At 43.1% G+C, this 24,130-nt stretch overlaps 1 protein-coding gene across 1 annotated transcript in view; it reads left to right on the plus strand.

Moving 5' to 3' along the window:
• The first annotated feature begins 2,536 nt into the window (after positions 1-2,536).
• tbkbp1 (TBK1 binding protein 1) overlaps positions 2,537-24,130 on the plus strand; it is a 61,106-nt gene continuing 39,512 nt past the window's right edge. The window contains exon 1 of the mRNA XM_047610039.1: positions 2,537-3,183. The gene's annotated coding sequence lies outside the window, so the exon portion shown is untranslated. The remainder of the gene's footprint in view (positions 3,184-24,130) is intronic.

Below are 24,130 nucleotides of genomic sequence, written 5' to 3' on the forward strand. Positions count from 1 at the left end.
GAGAACAGCCTTGCAAATGTAACGTCTCAGTGATTCATTCTTTGTTTGCTCTTTGCTAAATTTCTTTTAGATTAGATGTCTTTTTTTGCCTCAAAGCAAAGTTTAACTTGTTTATCTTTTGTAAACTGATTTAATTTTGAGACATAGAAGAAATGAGTAGCGGAGGAAAAGTACGAATCAGTAAAGTCCCCACAGAAATTGCCTGATTAATGTCTAATGCAGTATATAAGTATTTTAGTATGCGTACACAGAGAGGAGAGGCATGTTTGTTCTCTCTGCGTTGAGGAAAATCAATATAATATCCCTGTAATGGATAATGGCTGTTGCTTAGACATGTACCACCCAGCTTGACCAGCACTGACACCCTACACCCAATAGCAATGATAGGAACAACTCAAAAAACATGAAAAACAGCACGTGTTGACCTGGCCTCCAAATTCACTAGATTCCAAACCACATGGTCAAGTATATGTGGGATGCACTGGAACAAGCCTGATCCAATAAGGGCTCCCCCCTCAACACATAGGACCTGAAAGGCCCCCTATTAACAACACTGTGTTGCCAGACACCACAGGACACCCTATGTCACCCCATGTCCATTCTCTGATGAGTCACAACTGTTTTGGGAGCACAAGGGAGATCGAGAACAATATTAGGAGGGTGGTCATAATGTTATGATTGATCAGTATGAGAAGAAAATATTTTGTTCAACTTATTGACAACAATTTATTAGATAGAAAAGATGACCAAGATGTTTCCACATTTTCAGCCTAAGGATGGATCACACACAGTCTCTCTTCTCTCCTCTGCCTCCTGTCGTCGGTGTTTGCTCCCCTCTCCTGCTCAAGTTACATACACAACTGCAGAAGCATGAGCCCTGATAATTGTGCCATCAAATCCTCAGATGACGCAGCTATCTAAGGCTTAGCGCACGAGAATAGCGACCCGCCAGTGTTAGAGGGAGAGTCGTGAAGCGGAGCGATAAGAGCCGTCGCGCACTGAATATACAAAAGGAAGGAAGGAAGGAAGGAGACAGCTCTTGATCCCGGAGGCATAGGTCTGTTGTGATCCTTCATGAATCCATCACTCACATCTGTTCCTGCAGGGAGACTGACTCTGACAACACAGAGAATTTCGGTAAATGTTGCCTGTCCTACAAGGCCGAAGTACTGAAGAGCACCATGATCAGAATTTCAGCCAGGGTTGGTAACTGCAATTGATGCTAAGCAATAACATGCAGGAGTAGGCTGCTTAATGACATAAAGGTGAACTAATCAGTCAGTCTGACAGTTATGTCAAATTGGGTTTTGATCATATTTTACACCAATCGGACATAACATTATGACCACCTGTCTATCAACGTCTAGGCCCCATTTCTTTCCACCAAAACAGCGCTGACCCATTGAGGCGTGGAGCTCTGAAGGTGCGCTGTGGTGGATTGAGCTCTGAGTAATTCGAAGTCAACACCTTGAGCTTGTTGTTGTTGTTCCTCAAGTCATTCCTGAACCGTTTTCACCTTGTTGCAAAAACTGGAGCCATTATCCTGCTGAAAGAGGCCGTCAGGGTACACGGTTTCTACAGAAGTGTGGACATTGCAGCAATACTTAGTTGAGTACTACGTGGGAAAATAACATTCACATGAATGCAAGGATCAAAGGTCTGCCTGCAGAACATTGCTAAAGCATTATGTCGCCAAATCGCCTTCATCCCGCCCCACGCTGCCATGTGTTCCCCAGGTAAGCGCACACACATCCAGGCATCCATGTGACTGCACGGCATGCCGTCTTCTCCCGTGTCTCCCGGTCTAGTTCTGATGCTCATGTGTTCGTTGTCCCTGACTGGTCTGCAGTTACACAATCCCAGCGCGAAACAGAGTGTGAGCTACCGTGTGCTCTGACCCCAGCATGAGCCTTTGTCTCTCCACGCGCATCAATGATCCCTGGCCTTGGTCCATGGCCCTGTCTCTGGTTCTTTTCCTTCCTTCTCCAACCCTCTAGCCATCACAGTCTTTTGTCACAGTGGCTCGAGTCCTTCCACTTGAGGATATTTTCAGTTTGTAACATCAACCCAGGGGATTAAATGCTCACTTGCGGCCTAATATATCCCAACATCTGATAGGGTGGCATGGCATGACATGATCACCTCGCCTGTTTATGGTCATAATGTTTTGGCTGATCAGTGTAAATCATCTTTTATGTACTGTAACTGTGTAACTGTAAAGTAAATACTCAATGCGTTTGATGCATCATTAAATTGGAGAAAACGTGGACATTTTATACCGTTATGGACCAAACAATTAATTGAACAAATGAAACTTGCAAGATTCAAAATTTCCAAAAATATTTATCATGTATTTAATGTTAAGACTCACAGCGAAGACCGAGGGTGTGTGAGACAAGAGTTTCCCCCGTTCTTGGCACAGATTGTGCTCGTCACAGAAGTGGGACACATTATTAATATCAGGGTCAAGGCTGAAAAAGACACCGGAATCGAATCCAGACCCGAATTTAAAACGCTGCGCTTCCCAGATTGTGACACTTGGCGGCCGATTCAAGCCACATACAGTTTTCTTCACAGTCCTGATAACAGAAGGTGTGAGGAGTGCGTATGCGTATAGAGGATATAGCCATCGGAGGAGGCATGTGGCTTTAAGTGAAAGCTGTTGAATTGTTTGCTATAAATACATCTGTGCTGCTTTCATCTTATTCTGTTGAGGAACTGCGTGGCGCGCGAGTGTGCGCATGGAGTGCGGGTTGCCGCTTGAATTCCAAACATTCTAGATGTTTTCTTCAGTTTGCTGACAGATTTCGGGGGGAGAGAGTGACTCAGGCGGTGCACATGGATGTTCTCGTTAAAAGGAGAGACTAGCGTTCCTATTCCCGCGACATCATCATCCCACACTAGTGGAGCTCCACGATGCGCGGTGTGATGCTGCTCAGTCCTGCTCAGTAGCAGCTTACAGGAGGCGTGCTTATCCCTGCCACAGGAGCCCAGACAGGAGGAGGACCGGAGCAGCGGCCGGCCAGCGGGCTTTCACACCGGGCGCTGGACACACCGTGAAAGAGAGCGCCCCTTTTTTTTTTTTTTTTTTTTTTTTTTGTTCCTCCCGGGGGTGTTGTGCGCCCCCCCTCCGCCTCCCACCTTCCCGAGCGATGGCATCCACGGATCGATCAGCGGCACCGCGTGAGTTACCTTCACACAGTCTTTCATGTGACGGACACAATGCGTGCGTGGAGGTTCAGATTCACAAACGGGGTGCGAAGCAGCCGTGGGTTCAGACGTCGCGCCGAGAGAAACGGGCCGTGTGCACGGGGACGTTAGATTTTTTTTTATAAATAAACCTCCCGTTCTCCTCCGTGTATTTACTATCCTATTTATTGTCAACGGCCACAGCTGATGCATACATCTCCTTAAAGGAGACGCGTGCGCTTCGCCGCTTTGGCAACATCAGCATCACGCGGAGCGATGCTCCGGCTGGAGGCTCCCTCCAACTTCACCTCTGCGCGGACGGAGAGCGGTCAGCAGAAGTGCATGTGTCGGCCGGTTCTTCTCTGTGCTGCTTTTATGAGAGAAACAGACAAGTCTCTGGACTCTCACTGCATGCATCCCTCACTAGTATCACTAAACACTATGACACTAAACGCTAAGCCTGATGGTCTAGTAATACAAATGTACTCTTACACTTTTCAGTGCCTCCTCATGAGAACCTTGAATTGAATTAGCAGGAATTATATGCCTTTTAAAAAAATGTATTAAGATTTCTTGCAAAGCTGGATTATTTTCTTTACAGAAACACGATTAGTGAAGTAGGGATGATGTGGGTATGCTGACTTGGACTCACAAACACATGTACTGTACATCAGGGCTAAGTACAGCCACAGGAAAGAGTGGGAAAGATGGAAGACGGTGCTTGTCCTGTCCTCTAGTTCCAGAAGAGCTTGCATGTGGACGTAGCTCCCGAACAGATTGTTGATGTTTTGGGCGGAAGCTACAGAAATGCAGTCAGCTCAAACTGAAAATGATTTGATTGTAGTAGTAAAATGATGTGTGTGTATCTGTTTGGAGGGCGTTCCTGCTTGGCATTTTTCAATTTCAGCGCAGCAGTTCAATCAGTAGATGCTTTTATATGGAACAGGATAAAAATGTCTCCCGTAACCAGTTAAGTGAGAGGCATTTTTTAAATCAGATGGAGAGGGGTGATCAACAGAACTGGGAGGTGTAGGAACATGGAGGTAGCAAAACAAGTGGTTCAGACAGAAGAGCTCAAAGTGCTTGTATGTGGACGTATACTGAGCAGAAATACCGTCAGGCTTTAAGAAAAGAAAAACTTCTACTGCATATCGTCCTCTCTGAAGATAATTTGATCGTTCCAGTACAATCGTGCTTGAACTGAAAAATCCTGGTGCAACCGAACAGCAGCAGGAGCTTCAGAGTGTGCATCATGCAAGAGTCATCGGTATCCGTGCAAACATTTGTGCCGGACCGCGTTGTAACCCTTCACCCTCTTTGGTCGCTTGTTCCCGACACCCTGGGCTGCGGCTGACACGGAAGCTCCAATCCTTTAGTTGTTCCCGTCTTCTTTAATCAGCGTTGACACGGCAGGAGAGCGCGGCTTTGCTCCGTCCCCAGCACACGGCCGGGGAGATCGTCAAATCGTGAACAACGACACGCAGGAACCAAACTCACTCTCAGACTGAGGGGTCATGACAAAAGCCACTGAGGTGAAATGAATGAATACAACTAATCCTAAGGAGGATGCAAAAGAATTGTGTGAAAGAACAAACACAGGAGGAGAGGATGGATGGATATCTGAATAGGGATATATGCGCCCATCAGGAACTCGCATGGCTAGAGTTTGAAGAGGCTGTTTTGATTCTGTTTTCCTTCTCCAATGAAGAGTTAAAACATGCAAGATTCTGATTGATGTTCCCATATGAACCTCAACACCCCACCAGTCTCTTTAGAACTGAAGACGCCACTTGCGTGAAACGTCTTCCAGAAACCCAAATAGTTTCATCTTGTTTCGTGGCTGAGTGAGACTGACAACCTCCACAGACAAGAAGAGAAGGAACGTCTGTCACTGTTCTCCTTGAAATGCTTGCTTACGCTGTGTATTCGGATGAAGATGTACTGTGTGGACAGTGAACTGAAGCTGGAATAGGGCTGCGTTCATCCACGCACGTCTCACAAAGGAAAAAGTAGGAGGAAAGCTAACATTCAACCAGGAAAACGCTCAATATTTTCTCTACGCTGTCGACGTCCCTCAACCCAAGTCATTATTTCACATGCTCAGACAACCTGGGTAATTAGCCGCTGCGCCGCAGTCAGACTGTCAGTCACTGTCCCTGAAGTGGCCCACAAGACGGGTCAACGGGTCACGCTTAAACCACTTAACTCTAAGCCTCACATCCGTCTGCAGAGCCCGATCTTCTTCAGCTGATTACCACCTCTTCATTTAAAAGCATTCGGCCCACCCTGCTCGTCAGCTCCCAGGGGGCCGTGTCAGAAAGAGCTAATTTAAGAAAGTGAATCATAACTTTACCTGCTAATCACCAATCACATGGTCGCTGTACCGCTGCACAGTCTCTCGCGAGTCCGGGCTTGTTTTGCTGTTTTCCTGCCCTCGTTAATCATGTTTTTTTTATTTTTTTTATTTTTGCACCCCCCCCACCCCTCTCTCTACACTTTAAAATTGGATCCTCCTCGCTGGAAGCTGTTGTATAATGCTGATGAGTGCTGTCGATGCTGTTTTATTTATTTATTTATTTTTTTTTTGGAAACACGATGTGCTGTGAAGTGAGGTCAGGGTGCGCCGCTGATTTCATTCTTACGAGGAAGTGGAAAATGATTCAATTTCTACCGCTGACACAATTCCAATCCATCGCACTTTGTGTTATATAAGAGTTTTTTTTGTTGTTGTTTCGTTATATTGTCTTTCATTCGACTGCATTAAGACACACTTCAGGGGAGAGTTTGGCTGTTCGGTTCCAGCTCTGTCATTACGGATGATTCACAGCCAAGGACACACCCTTCAAGTGCTTCATTTGTGAAGATAATTAGAGGGTTTTAGGGGCAGCATTGTGCCAGCTGACCTTGACGGAGTCTGCTGTGGAATAACTCCTGAATGTGTCCAAAGAGTGTGTATGTGTGTGTGTGTGTGTGTGTGTGTGTGTGTGTGTGTGTGTGTGTGTGTGTGTGTGTGTGTGCGCGCGCGCGGGTTGGGAGGGTTGGTTTACTGACGCAATCAGTCTGAGAACATTGGCACCTTCGAGTGAACAGTGCAAGTGTTTTTCTCTGCTGAATGAATTAATGTGCAGAAGCAAATGAGACTCACAGTAGAGACAGCTACGATTAGCACGACTTGTTCGGGTGCACTGGGTCATAATGCAAAATCTGGATAATCGCTTCCTTAGACAGTCATACAAAGAACAAAACTGCACTGTACGCCCATTCAAAATCATAATGGATAATAAAGCCTATCTGGCATATAAATCTCCCTGAAACATTTAACACCTCTTCTAAAAGAAATTCTTTGTAGTTTGTTGCCTCAGTTTAGCTAAATTAAATTCTCACTAGCATCTAATTATAAATTATTTTTCAGTCGCAGAATTCCTTCAGCTGTGATGACGATGACTGAGTCAGAGCTTAAGTACAGTATGTGTATCTGTCTAATGCAAGTATTTATGTCTTCTCATAGTTTTATATCGCACACAGACATATAAAGACATTTAAAATATATATGTTTGGTTTGGTATGGTTGGACGTTTGGGTAGTTTTTGTTGTAGCAGCAAAAGTACTATATATATTATATATTTATTTTATTTATTGTATTTTACTTCTGTGAAGTTCAGTGGGCTCTTGCACCAAGCAATTCAGTACTGGTAATGATGCTGCATTGTTACAGAATATCTTCAATCTTTAAAGCATGAAGAGATGAGAAAGAGAGCTTTGGAAAACTCTTTTCTTTTTGTTTCATATCACCCATTTATCCAGTCCTATAACTCTGCAAATGCTTTGATTTGACATTTTCTGACACTTTATGACATTGAAGTTTCACACACTTTTTTATTTTTTAATCCAGAGCATAGACTGTTTAAATATGGATGGTGGAACTGCTCCTCGCAAGTGAAGCTAGAGCAAGTAGAGCTCCCCCTGGTGACTGGCTGTGGTATAGGTCATAATCTCCACCCCCACCATGTTAATGGTTGGAACTTGGGCCAAACTGAAACACTAAAATATACTAACATATATATTTTTTTCAAGGATGGTTTCTGTCACTTCAGGTAGTTAATATAATGTTGATGCACTTTGAGTGTCCGTCCTTTGGATAAGTTTCGTTTTAGTTATTCGGTGCTATAGAAACAGGATGTGACATAATGGTGACTGCCAGTTGCTATGTCAACCACTCAGTAAAGTGGGGCTGAGAAAAAACAATTCCTTGTTTGGCCAGTGCAAAGAAGTGCCGACACATTGTCAACAGCCTATGATCCACAGTAATAATTCACACAAAAGACCCCTGTCAAATAAGTGCAAAAACATTGCCATTTGAGCTTTTTAGCAAATTAGCACTGCTGCTATTTTTTGCTGTGAGGAAAGCCACATGAGGAAACTCTTCCTGGAGGCTTCCACGTGCACTCTGTGTCATTTTCCTTCCCTGAACCTGACTGTCCTCCCGGACCAAATCTGAGAATTACAACTGTCGGTTTAATGAGAGGCTGCATTTACACGGACACTATTACTCCACTAATAATCAGAATGAAAATGGCTCATGTATCAGCCTCAGTCAGAACAGACTGATCAGAAGGAGTTTTCAGGAAGAGAAGGGTGGTGTAAACCCTTTAAAATACACTGAAAGGCAAAATCTTCTGAAGAATAGTTTTAGTGTTGGGGTATTTTATCTAATGTAAACAGTTAAGTTGGAGTCTCTCATCAGAGTAATTTCTATCAGGTTGAAGAAGTAATGCAAACATAGCCCGTTACAGTTACACCACTGAACAGAACAGTCTGTTTTCTTCTTACAGAACATTGGCGGCTGTATGGTAACAAGGTCTCTTAGAGGCAGCGCTGACACGATATGTGGAAACAGTTAAGAATCCTTCAGAAAGATCGAAGCTATTCAAGCAGAACACAATAGCAATTTTTCAGAATGTCATGTTCTTTCAAAACAAGTGAAAAGGATCCCACCAAAGAAAAAGTAGCCTTGGCCTTTTCAGCTTTTCAGCTCCGTGAGTGACGCGCTGCCTGCGCTCAAGGGTTCTCAGGCTGACTTTCAGAGCAGGATTGGATTTAAAACATAATGCTCCTGTCTTGCTCTCTCAGAATCTCTCAGTTTACTGTACATCGACTGACTACCTGTCTGCTTCATGGCCGTTGTGTAGTATGAATCGGATGCTTCGGCAGGTTTGTTGATGGTTCTGTGACTGTGCTGGAGGCACATGGTCTGAGCTTGGTGAACAAACAGATCAACCAGTCAGAATGTTAACTTAGAATAATTCAATCAAATGTATGAAAACTAGGATATTCCAGAGCCCTGTAGGCTGTAGGATGGTAGCTGTCAGTTCATGACTACGAAATTTGGTACATCCATGGTGCCCAGATGATGAACCTCCTGACTTTTTGGACCTGAAGATTTTCCTTCAGCCCTAACCCTCCAACAGGTCCAACATTTATTAATTAAACATCTCAAATAAATGACCCCTTTATTTATCATCCCTTGACTTTCTCCTGATTGGCCTTGATATTTGACATTATTCTAAATTTCATGACATGATATCCATGTCCCTTTAAGGATGTATCGCGATCATTTATGTGATTCCTTCAATTAGCACCATCATCATTTTAAAATGTTAATCCTTTAAACTGTAGGTTTTCACTTCACCCGTGTCTCAACAGTTTGCCACACTGGCCCAGACCTGTCAATCTAAGCCTCCTGTACACAGTAGGCCCCGCCCCCAATGCTGCTGAGCCAATCACAAGTCCGCATATTACACGCTGACTCTATCAGGTTCCCCGTAATTAGCCGAGAGCCTTTTCAGTCCCCAGGTGAAATGCTGCAATATTAGCAGAAGAGAAGCTAACAGACAGTGCAGCTCAACTACTGAGGAACTAAATGGCTTCACTGTCCCTACTACATTTAGCTGTGTTTGTTACCTGCTTTAAACCTCAGCTGTTCCTTGTTTTCAGTGCTAGCACATTTATGCTAACACGCCTGGCTACATGGTAGCCCTGACAAGCGCACAGGCTGGACACAAAGATGGATGAAACATCCACATGTCTTCAAGAACAGCTTTTTCGAAGTTTTTAGCTCCTCTGTGTTGGTTTCACCTTTCAGTCCTGGTTGTTGCCGCTTGGCAAAGCCTTAAAACACAAGGGTTACCACTATAAGAATGCTACAATGCTTGCATAAACCTCAACCCTAGACACCTGCTACAAATGACTGTAGCCAGTTAACCCTGTTTGTATAGAGCGTTTTCCTCAAATTCATCCTGGCATGTGGAAACTGAGAACTTAGCTAGATTTTGAAATAAAGTTCTCTCTGTGTGTGTTGTGTAAGTTAAAAGAAATGACATTTCCAACAAGCTCTGATTTCAGCGATACAACAAGTGTAACGCCACTCTCAGTATATTTGACGGCAGGCTATATGGTGCACTTTGAATTTGCATAAATAACCCACTCTATTGGCTCAACAGCTTGATAATTCCGCTGTTTCCACTGAGCACCTGAGAGTCGGGCTCAGCCGTAAGAATATGAGGTCATTTATCTCACTCTGCAGTATCATCACCGGTGGGCAGCACGCAGACACACACACACACACACACACACAGCAAGGATGTGTCCTGCCTAGAGACAGCGCTGACATAATTCAAAGATTTATGCAAAACCATTTTCCGCCAATGTCTCTGCCACTGTTCCATGCTCAGCTTCCATGTTTCCTGCCCATGGGTCAGCGCACACACACTCGCACACACACGTATGCTACGGCTGAGTTTATATACGTACATAAAGGCGTTTATGTAAGCTACTTACAGACTGAATCACAAAATGAAGAGGGCGAGCAGAGGCCGTGCTGTCTGATGGAATATTCATGGATGGCTCTCAAGGGTCACAGGGGTAAATGAAGAGGGAGACAGAGTAAAAAAGAGGGAACGATGCGGCGCTGTGCTCTTGCCTCTAGTCTGTATTGTACATCTGATGTTTCTATTTGGGCCAGGCTCTTGAATAAGTCAAAGCATTGAAATGCTCGGCTGTGTCAGATATTTTGTTTTATAAGTCACCGCACACAAGTTGCTGTGCTTTGACGTCTGAAATTGTTCCGCAGACCGTCATCATTCTGGGGCGAAGATAAGGATCATTTCCAAAAAGATGCAAAACCAGTCACGGCTTGTGACTAAGTGTTAATTATCTGCAATAGAAGAAATGCTGAAATCCAATGAACCACGGTCCTCTTTCCCATCTTACAGCGCGGCTGATAAAAGCGATCGCTTCCGGAGTGTCTTTTTAATCCAAATAAAAGCAAAGAGCCATGCCCAGCCGGTGATAGACACACGGCTCCCCTGAGCCAGAAGGTAATGTCCAGCCAGCTTTCACTAATCAGGTTTATGGCACGGCGCAAAATGCTGCGCGGCCAGTTACACCTGGAGGACGCTTCTGTGCCAAGGCTTTGATAATTACAGTGAACGGAGCCTCTCTGGGATCCTCCTCGTTGCGTTCAGGATAAAATAAGGCCTGGAAGTAGGAGCGCACAGTCCTACTTGTTTTTTGTCGCATTCACGATTTCACCTGCTCCTTGATGTAGCTGCCACTTAATGTAAAACTTACACTTACTGAGTTTAATCCCTGTGGAGCTTTATTTGGCTTTGGTCATCCTTTTTTTCTGGTGCACGGTTGACTGCAGTGATCTGCAGAGATGGCGACATGGCTGAAAAGAGGTCCGACGAGGCAATAAACATGAGCTGTCAGACAATAGTTTGTGGTTTTGTCATTACCAAGACAAGGTAGTTTTTGAAATGTCGCGAAGACAAAAGAATGCAAATGGGGGGCAAACCAGTTTGTCGATAGAAGGCGGCAGGACAGGCTAAGTAGAAGAAGACAAAGGAGAGAAGGACATTTTCATGTCAGCAACCGTGGGACACGTTTCCTCTTCATCTGGAGATAAAGGCAGCGAAGAAATGACAATACATCAAAGACTGAAGCCGTGCACTTCAGACAGAGCCCTCTTCACACAAGGAAAGAGAGTTTCCAAATTTGAAAACAACCTTATGGGCATTTTTTGGCACAATAAAGGACTTTCTTTACCGTGTTTGGAACAATAATGGAAGCTGCAGTGTATTTGTGTTTACGCCAGCATCTGGTTGAGCAATATACTAGCTCAGCCACGACAATATGATGAATATCATTGACCATCTTGCGACAATTCAATGTTTCGCTGGGAAACCTTTGGACCTGGCATGTGTGTGGATGTTACTCAGACATGTCCCCCCAACCTAGACCAGACCAGACACCCCCACACCATAGCAATGACGCTCCTTGATGGGGTATCACTGCCAGACAGGCGCACACAAACAGTTCAGAAACAACTAAAAAAAAAAAAAAAACATGAACATGGAAAACAGCAGAAACCAAAAAATGTATATATATTTATTTTTTTATATAACTGTGGTGTAATATCTGTGGGCCAGGGCAGTGACCGCTGCTTCTCTCCTGCTTTTGAAAAAGCCGCGGGCAGCCCACCTGCATCAAGGCTCTCCTCTCCTCCACCAGAATTTTGGCTTCGGATGAGTCACTTTCCCCTATTCTTTCAGGGGAAGAGAGCCTCGGCTCTCTCCGAACTCGCTTCTGCTGCTCTCAGAAGCAACAAACTCACACCTCCCACTGCCCCGTCCCGGCAGTTTTTCATTGTTCTGCAGCAACCCCACCGGCTGCACCAAACACCACCAAGCCTTCGCACAGCAGTGGAATGGAGCGCGTACCACATACGACGGTGTGAAACGTGAGCTCTCTTTGACAAGAAGCCTTGAACACTGTGTGACAGCTGCAGGATGGCATAACAAGGGTGCGGCTGTGCTGCTTTTTTGTTGTTGGAGGACACCTGGTTGCTGAGGAGACTGAAGGAATGTGATGTAACAGCAGTGTAATGTGACCACTCACTCTCTCTGCCCACTCAGGGCACTGTGCCGACTGTGGAGGCATAATGTAGTGTAATAAGCACAGTACGTCCATGTGTGTGTGACACAGAGGCTCTAAAGTGCCAACTGAGAGTTATAGTAGAAAGAGAGGAAAACAGACACTAGAAAGAATCTCGTGCGCGTGAGGAATTCTGCTTCGTGAAAGAGCCAGAAAGTCCGTTTCGGGCCCGGAGTCTTCATTCGCTGGGGATTCGCGTGATTCTTTTTGTGTCTCGGAGAAACCAGGTTACCCACTTGCTTGTCACTCGTTACGTGGACTGCCTGAAACTCCCTCCGGTGCACCAAAAATATCCGCTCACACTCAGAGAGAATGCCCCACCGGTGTTTCTTAAGGAGACGTCTCGTTGTTGACGTCTCAGAAATGTTTGCTATTTCAGCGCGGCTGTCGCTGCGACATTGTTTTTCCTTTTAGGAACACGGAATACTGAAGGCTCACGAGAGCTTTCATGTCGATCTGTCTGAGAACAATTAGCTGCACAGTAGGGGTGACATTTCGTTTCTCCGGGGCCAATGCTCGGTAGGAAAAGAAAAAAAAAAATGAGCAGAGTCAGGCCTATTGGCAGCCTTTATCGGAACAAAGAGGTCTGCTTCTGTCTGTGTGCAGCCCCTCAGCCAGAAAGCTTCTTGTCGGTTCATTGGTGTAGGTTACAAGGTCCTAAGTATCAAAATAAATCTTTAAAGGCACGCTGGGAAACTTTTAACCGTGAGTGGCAGTGTTGGGTCAAAGTTGATGACCAGGATTGAGAACGAGAATGAAACTACGAAGTTCAACAATACATGTGCATTAAACCTGTAAAAAAAATCAAGGTTTTACTGTCAGACGATATGAACCCTTAAAAATAAGACATATACGCTTGCAAAAAATCAGGAAGAAGATACAAACACGGATCGAAGTCTATATAAGACATTCATCGCATTTATCAGAGCTCAGTCACAAAGAGTCAATGTGCGGTAACATTTAGACGTGGCATGAAAGAGACGAGATGTAAATTTACTCAGGGGAGTTTCAACTCAGATGAAGACATGATCATGTTAAAAAAAAAAAGTTCTAATGAAAAAGAAAAAAAAATGCTCCTGCTTCATAAACACAGGGAGATGAGAGAAGTCAGGAGGAAGACTGGAGGAAAATAACAGATCTGGAGTTACCGCTGAATTTTGAGATCAAAGAATCAAACGAGTTCCCTCAGACTGGAAAGCCTAACCTAATCTAATATGGTCCATTTCAGCCCGCTACAGAAGATAAAGTCAATTTATGAAACTCGTCTGGACCGACATCTTAGATAAATCAGAGGTTGAGCTGCACGAACACTCTCGTACATGCGATTAATGCCCGCATCTCTGACTCGCTGAAGGCTAATATGTGTGCAGTTAGTGCATCGCCTGGCAGCGGTGATTAAGCGCGGGCTGCGTGCAAAGTTCAGGGGGCATGTGAAAAACACAAGGCGGTGACTCGCGTGGCTTTCATCCTTAACAGAGAAGATATTGCAGAAAATATGGCAGGTTCGTATTTTAATGATTTTCATGAAATCAAGAGCCAGAATCCAATTAGCTGTAATATATCCTTGAACTGATGTTTTTGGGAGATGGGCTGAGCTCTCGGTTTCAAAGCTAAACAAAGCTGTTGTTTTGTCTGAAACAACATTAAAATCACATGAAACAAATATATTGAGTGTTTGTGCTGCAGTTAGAGGGGAACGTTGTGTTTTTACGTTTAACCTCATTTGATGGACGGATATGACGAGTGTTGTTTAGCTGAAAAACATTCAGAAATAAATTGTGTCAACTTTTGCATGTTGTCGTTTAGGAACAAGGGATTGCACAACTTCAGAATGTTTAGAGTTGGCTATTATGTGAAAGTCGAGTCACTTATAAAAACGCAGTAGAAAGCAATGCTTTGCCACAATGAAATCCATATTCTTGATCTGAATACATATGGTGAGAACAGATTGTTGCGGGTTGTGTGCTACATACTGTGGGCTGCAAATATGCATAGCCTGTATAAAAACAGGCAGCAATTCAGCACCATCAGCAGCATTTAATAGTTGACTAATGAAGCTGGCCAGTCGACTAATTTGAACAACACTTAGTGCATACATTTAAAAAATAAAATAAAATACCATTCAAGACTGCCCGTCGTCAGGATTGTATTTAATCAGAAATTAAGGCTAATTTAGCCCATGTGTCTAGACTAATTTACTTTTCTGTCTCCACGAAGAGGTATTGCATCTAGTCCAAGAAAATGTACAAGCACATTGTGTTTCTTATACTACGGCCTCCATAGCGCTGCTGCCTGTGTGGGCTGCTGTCCATGGTGCTGAAATCCAATAACCACATGAACTGTGCACCGAGGAGAGAAAGAATGATTTCATGGTGTCTAGTGCAAATAAATACAGCGGTACTCATAATTCAGTACAATCTACCCTCATACTTTCTCATTATTTTCCCACAGCGGGACAAAATGTCTTATGTAACACCCCTCAATAAACAGTGTCTTGTCTCCTGACTCACAGTGCTTTCAGGATTGCAACTACTACAAGATGCAGGTTAGAAATGAGTGAGCTGTTATCCTGCATGACTAAAGAAAACAGATCTCAGGGTTAACGTTTTTTTTTAATTATTATTATTTTCAAGTAAATAAATAAATAAAAACACTGCTCTCTAATACATCACGTTATTTTAATGTAGTGTTTACGTTGCAGTCAAAACGCTTCCTCAGCATCTTTCTGCGCGTCGTTTATTACGCTAGATGACAAAGAAGGTGTTACATTTGTGCAGACGCCTGCTTTATAAAAGAACAAGCAGCGAGTCTTTTGTCTGCGTGTGGATGAGCGCCGGCCTGCATGTGTGAAGTGTGCAGGAATCCGTGAACTGGAACGGTGCCCGAGCAAGTTTGTTGTTGTGCCTGTGCGGAATAATTGGCGTTCGAACGCGGCTCTTGTACCTGTTCCTCTAAACACAAACCAGAGCCTGGCCCGCGTAACTCTTTAGCCTCCCTTCCTCTTTTCATCTCTGTCCCTCCCTTTCACCCCCCTTTTCTTTCTGTTCTACCTTTATTTATCCTGTCAGCTGCGGCGGAATCTACTCCAGTTGTTTGCTCTATTCTCTACAAGTGCTGCTTGTCCCAGACTCCCCCAGGTCATTCGGTTACAGTAAATCTCTCTGTTTTTCTGTCATTCATCCGTTTGTTTTTGTCTCCCTCCTCACAGCTGCGCGTCTCTTCTTAGCAAACAGAAACTGTGTGGTGACTGCGTACGTACATACCTACTCTATTATCCACAGAATCAAAGAGAGCTCTCGTTAATAATTAAATTCCATTTAATTCAACAGGTATGGACATATGGTAGAATTATGGAAACATGCCTTTAACCTGCGGCACAGTAAGATCAGTTTTTATTTTGGTTTGACTTCATCCATATTGCCTTGGTCTACATTCAAGCCGCTCAACTCTTTTGGTACGTTTCTCAGTGTGTGCTGAATAAATTTCCACTGGCGTGTAACTACACAAACACGCGGCCAGCATATACAGAGACAAGGACGCCATGCAAGCGAGATGAAACTTTAACTTCGCTGCAAACGGCAGATGAGACCGTGGTTAACTTCCACGCTCTGCTCACGGGCGTATGGTTTGGATTTGGAAAGAGTACGCAGCTTGCAGGAACAGATTTGGAGTCAGATTTAGTTAAGTCACCTCTGGCTCTTTTTTTTTTTTCTTTTTTTTTTTTGAGCACTTGGAAAAGCAGCCAGTAAGAATATTCTGAATTTGGCTTGTGTGCGATTTATAAGAATTGGCCGCTTGTAAAAACTTACAAACAATATTATGACGTTTTGATTTCACTCATCCAAAACCTGAGCTGAAGCACTTGACGAGCTGACGACACGGAGCAAACTGGGGAAGGTGGTGACTCCTGTTGACTGCTCACTGACATTGCTGTCATCTCAGGGGAGTGAGGGTCACATGTATCTGACTTTTTAACCTTCACAGCCTCTCGGCTTTTATATTGTTAACTGACTTGCACGATGTAAAACAAGCACCTTTGTACTCCCCATGTTTCTGACTAAAATGTGTTTGTAGCACAGGAAACAGGAGGTAATTCCTATAACTTGTAGTGTTCAAAACAACCACCAGTCTGGTTCTGGCCCAGACCTCAACAAAACAGAAGGGAGTTTCTTCCTCTCTGGACTTTAGACAGTAAGAGTTGATATTACTTAACATTACTGAATGCTCAACTATATCAGCCAAAAATTACATAATAATTCTTCCAATGGACTAACTTCCCTCACTAGTATTGCCTCTTACATTAGCAGCATATTAATACCTGATGAATACCGATTACTCATCATCAAATCTAACTTTCCCAATTTCTGACAGAATTTTCAATCTTTTAGATTTTTAATTTGCAGCTTGTGTTTGTCTTTCGGGCTGCCTTCAGAGACCTGGTCGTATTTTCAGGGACCGGAAAGGATCGTTTCCTCTGCATGTGTCTGAATGTTGTCTCTTTTGTCTGAAGTTCTTTCTCTCAGTTTTTACCCCTCTGCATCTAAATACTGCCACCAAGCCAATGTGACATTCACATTCACCCCAGTCTTCCACAGACACGTCCTGGACTAATCTCCCCGGGACAAAAATAGTTGTTGGGACCTCCGCTGACTTCCACCGTTCAAGTCACTTTCATTATTTCCTGAGGCACACAGAGACCAATTAGGAGCTGAATTTACAAATTAGCCAAGAACATAAGTAGTCTGAGGAAATGATTAATTGTTTTTGTCATCGTTTAAGCAAAATTTAATTGGTCCAGTTTCTGTAGTGTTTTAATATAAGATTGAAAGCAAAATCTCTACATGAGACTTTTTGTGCTGCTCTGCTCTAGTGCATAGGTCTTCAACAGGGGGTCCGTGACCCCTAGGGGTTCCGCGGAGGTACTGCAGGCGGGGTTGCAAAATCTTTGGTTGATTAGTTGTTTATATATATATATATATATATAATATATATATATATATATATATATATATATATATATATATATTTTTTAATTTTCTCCCACAAATTTAAATTTCTTTAAAAACACATTAACATGAACATATTTTAGTAAAGGGATGATTAAGTTATCTTTCAGTCAGCTCTTCACTTATTCCGCGATACAGAGATATGTATATCTATAAACAGCACTAGGCCAAGTTTAATATGAAACACATATAGCAGGTAGGGGGTCCTTGGCCTTAAAAGACTGCTGCTCTAGGCAAATAATCAAAAAAATTACAGCCTTCTTACTCTTCTGTCATGAATAAATCCCAACTTTTCCAGGGTTTCCTGTGCCGCATTAAAAAACAAAACAAACAAACAAACACAGAATTAGCTCCAAAAAAAAAAAAAATGAAAACCATGACATTTTAAACCTAGATACAACTTCTCATTGTACTGTGTGTATGGACAATAAAGGCCTTATTCTGCTCCTCATTCTTATTCTGACAACCCCTGACAGGAAAAAAGGCAGCATGGTCCATCACAGTTAAAAGTCAGCGATGGCAAAGCCTCCTGTGTTGGTAATCTCTCCTCACAATTCAATAGAATCGCGCGGGTACATTTCCTGTGCCTTCCCCCACCCCTGCACTGTCTTTTGATTCCTCCTATGAACACACACACACACACACACACACACACACACACACACACACACACACACACACACACACACACACACACACACACACACACACACACACACACACACACACACACACACGCCCCACCACATATATACAGGCGCACTCCTTCATCTCATGACACTTCAGCATTTCTGAGAAGATGAGCACCAGAGGCCAGGGTTTAATGTGCGCCGATGTAAATCTCTGTGAGACTCACGTCACAGCCGAGTCCTCGCTCTCTGACACAAGGATGCGACTCGTAAGGGCTAAGATTAGATTCGTTTCAGGTTTATGCGTTGTAATTGAGATTGTTAAGAGTAAAGATACCCATATAAACACACACACACACACACTGTAATGTGTGTGTGTGTGTAACTGGGGGACCAGGAGAGCAGCCTTCAGCGGCTGAGCGGTTGTGTCCTTTGCCAAGGACGCTGACATTCATTCATTAGAATAATGTACTAACACCTTGAACGGGGGCACAGCTGGAGCGCACACATGTTCAGAGGACACACACGTGCGCCCCCACCACCACCACCGTTGTTTTTTTATCGTGTGCATCATATATTCCTTGTGATCCACACATCCACACCGCCCTCACACATCATCTTGTCTCTGTACTCATCCAACATTCACCAGCAGCAGCATGCACTATTAATTAATCAGGACCCACAGATTGTCATATCAGCACTTCAGCCAATTAAACACTTTTCCTTTTCTGTCGTTAGTGGGTTCTCAGACGTCTTAAAATGATGGATGCAGCTCAGTGCAGGATTTGGGATTATTATTTCTTTTGTTGTTGTTGAATTCGTCATTTAACGTTTTTAAGTAAAAAGAAAGGCTTCGGTTCTGCTCACATAACCCCGTTTCTGCGTGAAACCCTGCTACGCGGCGTGGTTCTTTGTGCATTCGTCGGTTATATTTGCTTCCGATTTGTGCATTTTCCATGCATCTGGACTCTTCAGAAATTTCCACCCGAGAGCAGCTGAAATTAATTTCCAAAAATAAAGAAGTACTCTCCAAGTCTTAATGTATTTTCATCTCTGCCGCACGCTCCGCTCATAATATTTTTTTTAATTTCATGCGTCTTTGCCGCGCCATAATTTTCCATTTGAGTTAATTTTAGCATGTTTGTGTGGGTCAAACCCTGTGTGGTTAACTATCAGTCAGTCTTTTAGTCATGACAGCAGAACAGACAGACACATCGGGGGAGGATGTGACCTTCCGTGAAGTGCACATGGCTTTAGATGCCGGGGAAACAAGACAAAAAAGTGGGAGCTAAGTTGCGAGTCGGGGCCACCGGCGATGGAATGATCTGAGCTGATCCGGCTGTCAAAGCCTTTGGCTGCCGTTGATGTATGCATGCGTGCGAGTGCGATGGCTTCTGACTGATGCCACTTTCCACCTCAGGGTTTTGAAGTCAGAGCATGCTGTACCGTTTTGCATTACAGCACCTTCGTCACCACCTCGTCCTCCCTTGTGGCGGGTTATAAAAACACTGTCGACAACTTCTGCATCACCACACAAAACCACAACACCGCAACCACGCAGAGCTCCATGTAATGATTACAAGCTCTTAATAATTAAACTGAGAGATTCATCACATCCCAAGGAGGACATTGCACGGTATCAGCCTCACTACTGGATTAGAACAGCAACTAACTTAATTATCTGCGTTATGAATAAAGTGATTAGTCCTTGAAATGTCAGGAGAAAGAGAGGAAAAAATGCCCATCTACTTTCCCACACTTAGCCAACAAGAGATCTTCTTTGTAAAGTACGGCTGTTAACAAGAGGGTTCAATGAGTCAATGTAAAACACACCACTGCTTTATTATTACAAATACTGAGGGTGACACCAGTAGTACATCCGCTACTGCCAAACAATTGATAGATACGGCTGCATGATAATATTGAATTAGTGTACTGACTTTAATGAATTTTCTTCTGCTGTTACATGAGCCATGTTCAACAGCCATGCATTGGTCAATAACTGAAACCGATTCCAGTCGACTAAAGAGTTAATAGACTCTTTGAAGCTCGCTGCTACACTACTACAGTGTTTCTGTCCATACTAAAAAAAATTTTAAAAAATCCTTTTAGCTCCGTTTTGATCTCCACCACCAGCTTCTTCTTTCTTAACTATCGCAAGAGTGAAGAGAGTTGTGAACACCCACACAGCACATGGTCACACACAATATGCACAACCTAAATTCAGCAATTATACATCTATATCTTCTGGTTTATTATGTTTAGATGTTATCCAAGGCTATACTTTGGCCTTATGAGCTTTTATTGGATAGTTCAGTAGAAATGAACAGGGCAGGAGGTTTTAGGGGCAAGAGAGAGAAGGAACAGACTGGACCTGAGCTGGCGCCGCTGTTTGACGACTATAGCCTCAGTTTGTGGAGCACCCACTCATACATGGGCATTGAGAACCAACTGGTTCAATTCATCTATGTCATTAGGTGGCGGTTGGCAAAGTTGTTCGTCAACCACCATAAAACAAAAGAAGAAGAATTTTTATGTTGAAGCACGTCATTCACATCACATAACGACAAGGAAGATGTGATGCCAGAGAGGCTGGAACGATTCACCAGAAAGGACTTTTTGCAACATGCAGTTTATGCAGCACCGTAATTTCAAGCGACCATTTGTCATCGCCGCGCGGCACTAAAGACCGAGCGCACCATGTGTACGACAATCTCTGGTCAACGAGTGCAGCTATCGCCAAGTCTCAGCAGAGCACAGCTAGTGAGGATCCAATTTCCTATTTCTTTTCTCACACAAGCTCTCATCTCTTGTTTAGAAACTCATTAAAGTTGCTGTTGTTTAGGCGAAAACACAAACGGCTACTTTTTCTAGATGAAAAATTAACAGGAGGAATTGATGAGGGAATCGATAAAAAATCAGATCGATAAGCAGAATCGACAACGGCATCGGTATCAATAAAATCTTATTGATGCCCATCCCTACTCATACAGGTGATCAACCACAGGGGCCGTATCTATTATTTGTTCCCGTTTTCTCTTTTTACTCTGTCTTGGTCTCCTCCTACACCTGAGAAAAATAACTCTTAAGCTAGTCAACGCTTCACTATGATCGCAGGCTAGCTGCTAGCTCTGTCTGGTGAAACCAGCTGCAGCCGGAAAGCTACTGTGTGTTGGCGCGTATTTAAAGATGAAAAAAAAAAGAAAATGAAAAGAACACACAAAGAATACAAAAACGATCTGCAGAGTCATCTGATAATTAATCATTTGCTCATTATAGGGAGAGATATCTTTCACTGTACACTTGGCACGTTGGCAAAATGTCAGAATCATTGATCGGTGCCACTTTGAATATCTCCCTCTGACCTCGAGGCTAACTGCATCCAGGGCGCTGTCACATTTCCTTTTCATCATGTTGTGCAGCCCATCTAGACAGAGCAGCCATCTTTGGCTCCAGCCTGCTGGCGAGCCAACTGTGCACTCAGAGAAAGCTTCACACTCTGCTTCTTAATGCGCTTTTTAACAGCTGAGACCAAATTACAGGCTTTGTTTCACCGGGGAACACACTACTAGCGCCTGTGAGTCATCCAACTCACTCACCCTGTTAACATGTACGCCACATGTGCCTGTGTGTGGCTGCCGTTAATTGGGGAGGGTAAATTAAGTTTGCAAAAGACTTTCATTTGTGACCATTCTTGCCCTTTCGGTCTTTTCCTCTCTAGTCCGCGCGACTATTGCTTGTGGTAATAATGAGGAGATTAATGTCTTTTGTGCGGAAAGTTCTCATTCAGTGGTGAGATGGAATTTTTTTTTTTTTTTTTACTCAGCTCAGGGGGGGTGTGATGAACTCTGAATTCCAAGATGGATGAATGACAGAGAGAAAGAGCAAGAAGGGGAGAGGAGAGGGGGCGTAGGAGGGGAAAGGGAGGTGAAGCAATTGACTGTTAGCTTTGGTGGGAAAAAAGATGAGGGGGGTGGGGGAGAGGGGGGGGAGAAAAGAACGATGGAGCCGACAGAAAACAGACAGCGGAGGAAAAATACACCAACACAACTCATTGTCTCTATCCTGCCCCGGCCATCAATCTCCCAAATGGCAGCCACCTTACTCACTCACGCACACACAAACGACACTATACCCGCCCGCGTACACGACTGATTCCCCCTGTGATGAATCATGGAGCAGTACAACATGGCGAGCTACGGCATTTGTTAGAGGTGGTGTTTTTCCTCCAGTTCTGACAGGCTGTAAAAGCGCCTTTTATTGTGTGTGTGTGTGTGTGTGTGTGTGTGTGTGTATTTATGTTCGTGTGTTTGGCGCACACGTGTTTTAAGAGTACATATGTTTCCGAAGCCATGTGTGTCCGTATTAAAGCCTCGCAACAACGAAAAGAGCTTTAGTAAACATCCCCAGAGAAGTTTGAATCAGTCATTTGAATTGAGGCGCAGAAAAAATAAAAGGCTCATTGTGTATTCATTAGATTTCAGTGGTTCATTAAATCATCCTGTAATCAAATGTTATTTAATTTATTTCAATCTAATTTGCTTAGTTATTATGCCCAAGCCTTGGGTTTAAATTCAGCTTCTGCTGCTGTCGCAAACAGCATGTTGATTTCTATAAATTATATATATATATATTTCTTTTTTTTTTTTTTTTAAAGTCAATACTTTAAAGTTACAGTGCACATCTTAGTTCTCCCCCTTCAGGTAGTGAGAGAAACTGCACAAAAACGATATATTTTAGTATGTTGACAGTTGACAGTTTTAACCTTAAACATAGGTAAATGTTTTGTCGTTAGGGGAACCTGACAGAGTCAGCGTGTAATATTCAGCGTTGTGATTGGCATCCTAGCGACAGGGGGCGGGGCCTACTATGCACAGGCTTAGATTTAAATTAAAAAAAAATAATGCTTGAACCTGTATATTATTTGAATAGCTTACTATTGAAGGTAAAATGATAATAATAATGAATATTTATAAATAGCACTAGTTTAATATAGAATATATATAGTAGGTAGGGGGTCCCTACTTAAAAAAAAAAAAACTCTGTTACTGTTGTACCATTAGTTGCTATTATGTCACATCCTGTTACTATATGTGTCAAATAACCAACTAAAGCATAAAATAGAACACAGATATGAAATATATTATATAATATTTATGTTAAGTTGTTAATTAACATCAGGGGTTGTGGTTATTTCTGGTGGTTTAGCAATAAGTCAGAAGTTCACATTCCACATTTAAAAAAAATTACAACCATATGTAATTTACTTCATAGTGGGGCTGGCAACTATGACTTTTGAAATAAACCCAAATTTGCAAATGACTGAATGCATCCTGGAAAAGTCATTGCACATCAAAGCGGCTACAGGTAAACCTGCGGGCCGTCAATTGATGCTCCCGTTCTCTGGAATCTCCTCAGTGAAAGCGGTGAAAACAACAGTCAGCAGAACACACAGACCCATAGCCCCATTTATGGCAATGGGACCCTATGGAACGGAGGAACTATGTTTTTGCTGAATGGGCTGAAAAAAATCACAAGTGTTTTATGATGAAGGAAATGCATTCATCACAGATTAAACACAGTGCATATGTGTTTAGACATACTGTATATTACACTAAAGGTAAACGGTTAATGAATTCTACAGAGAACCTTTAATGTTGAATGTGTTCAGGGCAACATAAATGATTTAAGAGCTTGGACGGGGGCTGATAACGGAGACCTACTGTATAAAAAACCTCAGGGAATATAAAGATAATTTTATCCTTTGTTCACTTAACAAATCATACATGAAAAAATGTGTTTGTTTTGCCATCTGACCTAATTTTATCTGTGTGTAAATGAACATTTGACATCTCATCCGAATGGAGAACTAAGTTACTCAACCATAACATGAATGTGCACTAATAATAAAAAGCACAAATTTAACGTGCCAGTAGTCTGGAGGTGGCTCGACACATGCAGGCAGGTGAGAATGACAATTTCTCAAGGTACCGGACTTAAATAGTGTTTCCTCACATCTCTTGGCATTTGTTGGGACCAGTTTGGAAGACCAGATGGTTGTTGTTGGAGTTTAATTTCAGGCTGTTCACCAAAAAAGATATGGTCTAAGGTCTTTTGTTGTTTTAAACTGTTTTACAAACCTTTCATACACTGGGCTAAGAGACAAAAAGCTACTCCGCAAATAGACTCTAAATACAGATCCTCTACTGTATATTGCCTTGTATGTCTCTTTTGGTATTTCAAATGGGCTGAAACAAATACAAGTTTACGATTCGTCTCAGTTGCTCACCCACAGTGCCGTCCTAAGAACAC

Source organism: Mugil cephalus, chromosome 16, assembly GCF_022458985.1.
Source record: "Mugil cephalus isolate CIBA_MC_2020 chromosome 16, CIBA_Mcephalus_1.1, whole genome shotgun sequence".
Taxonomy (NCBI): Eukaryota; Metazoa; Chordata; class Actinopteri; order Mugiliformes; family Mugilidae; genus Mugil; species Mugil cephalus.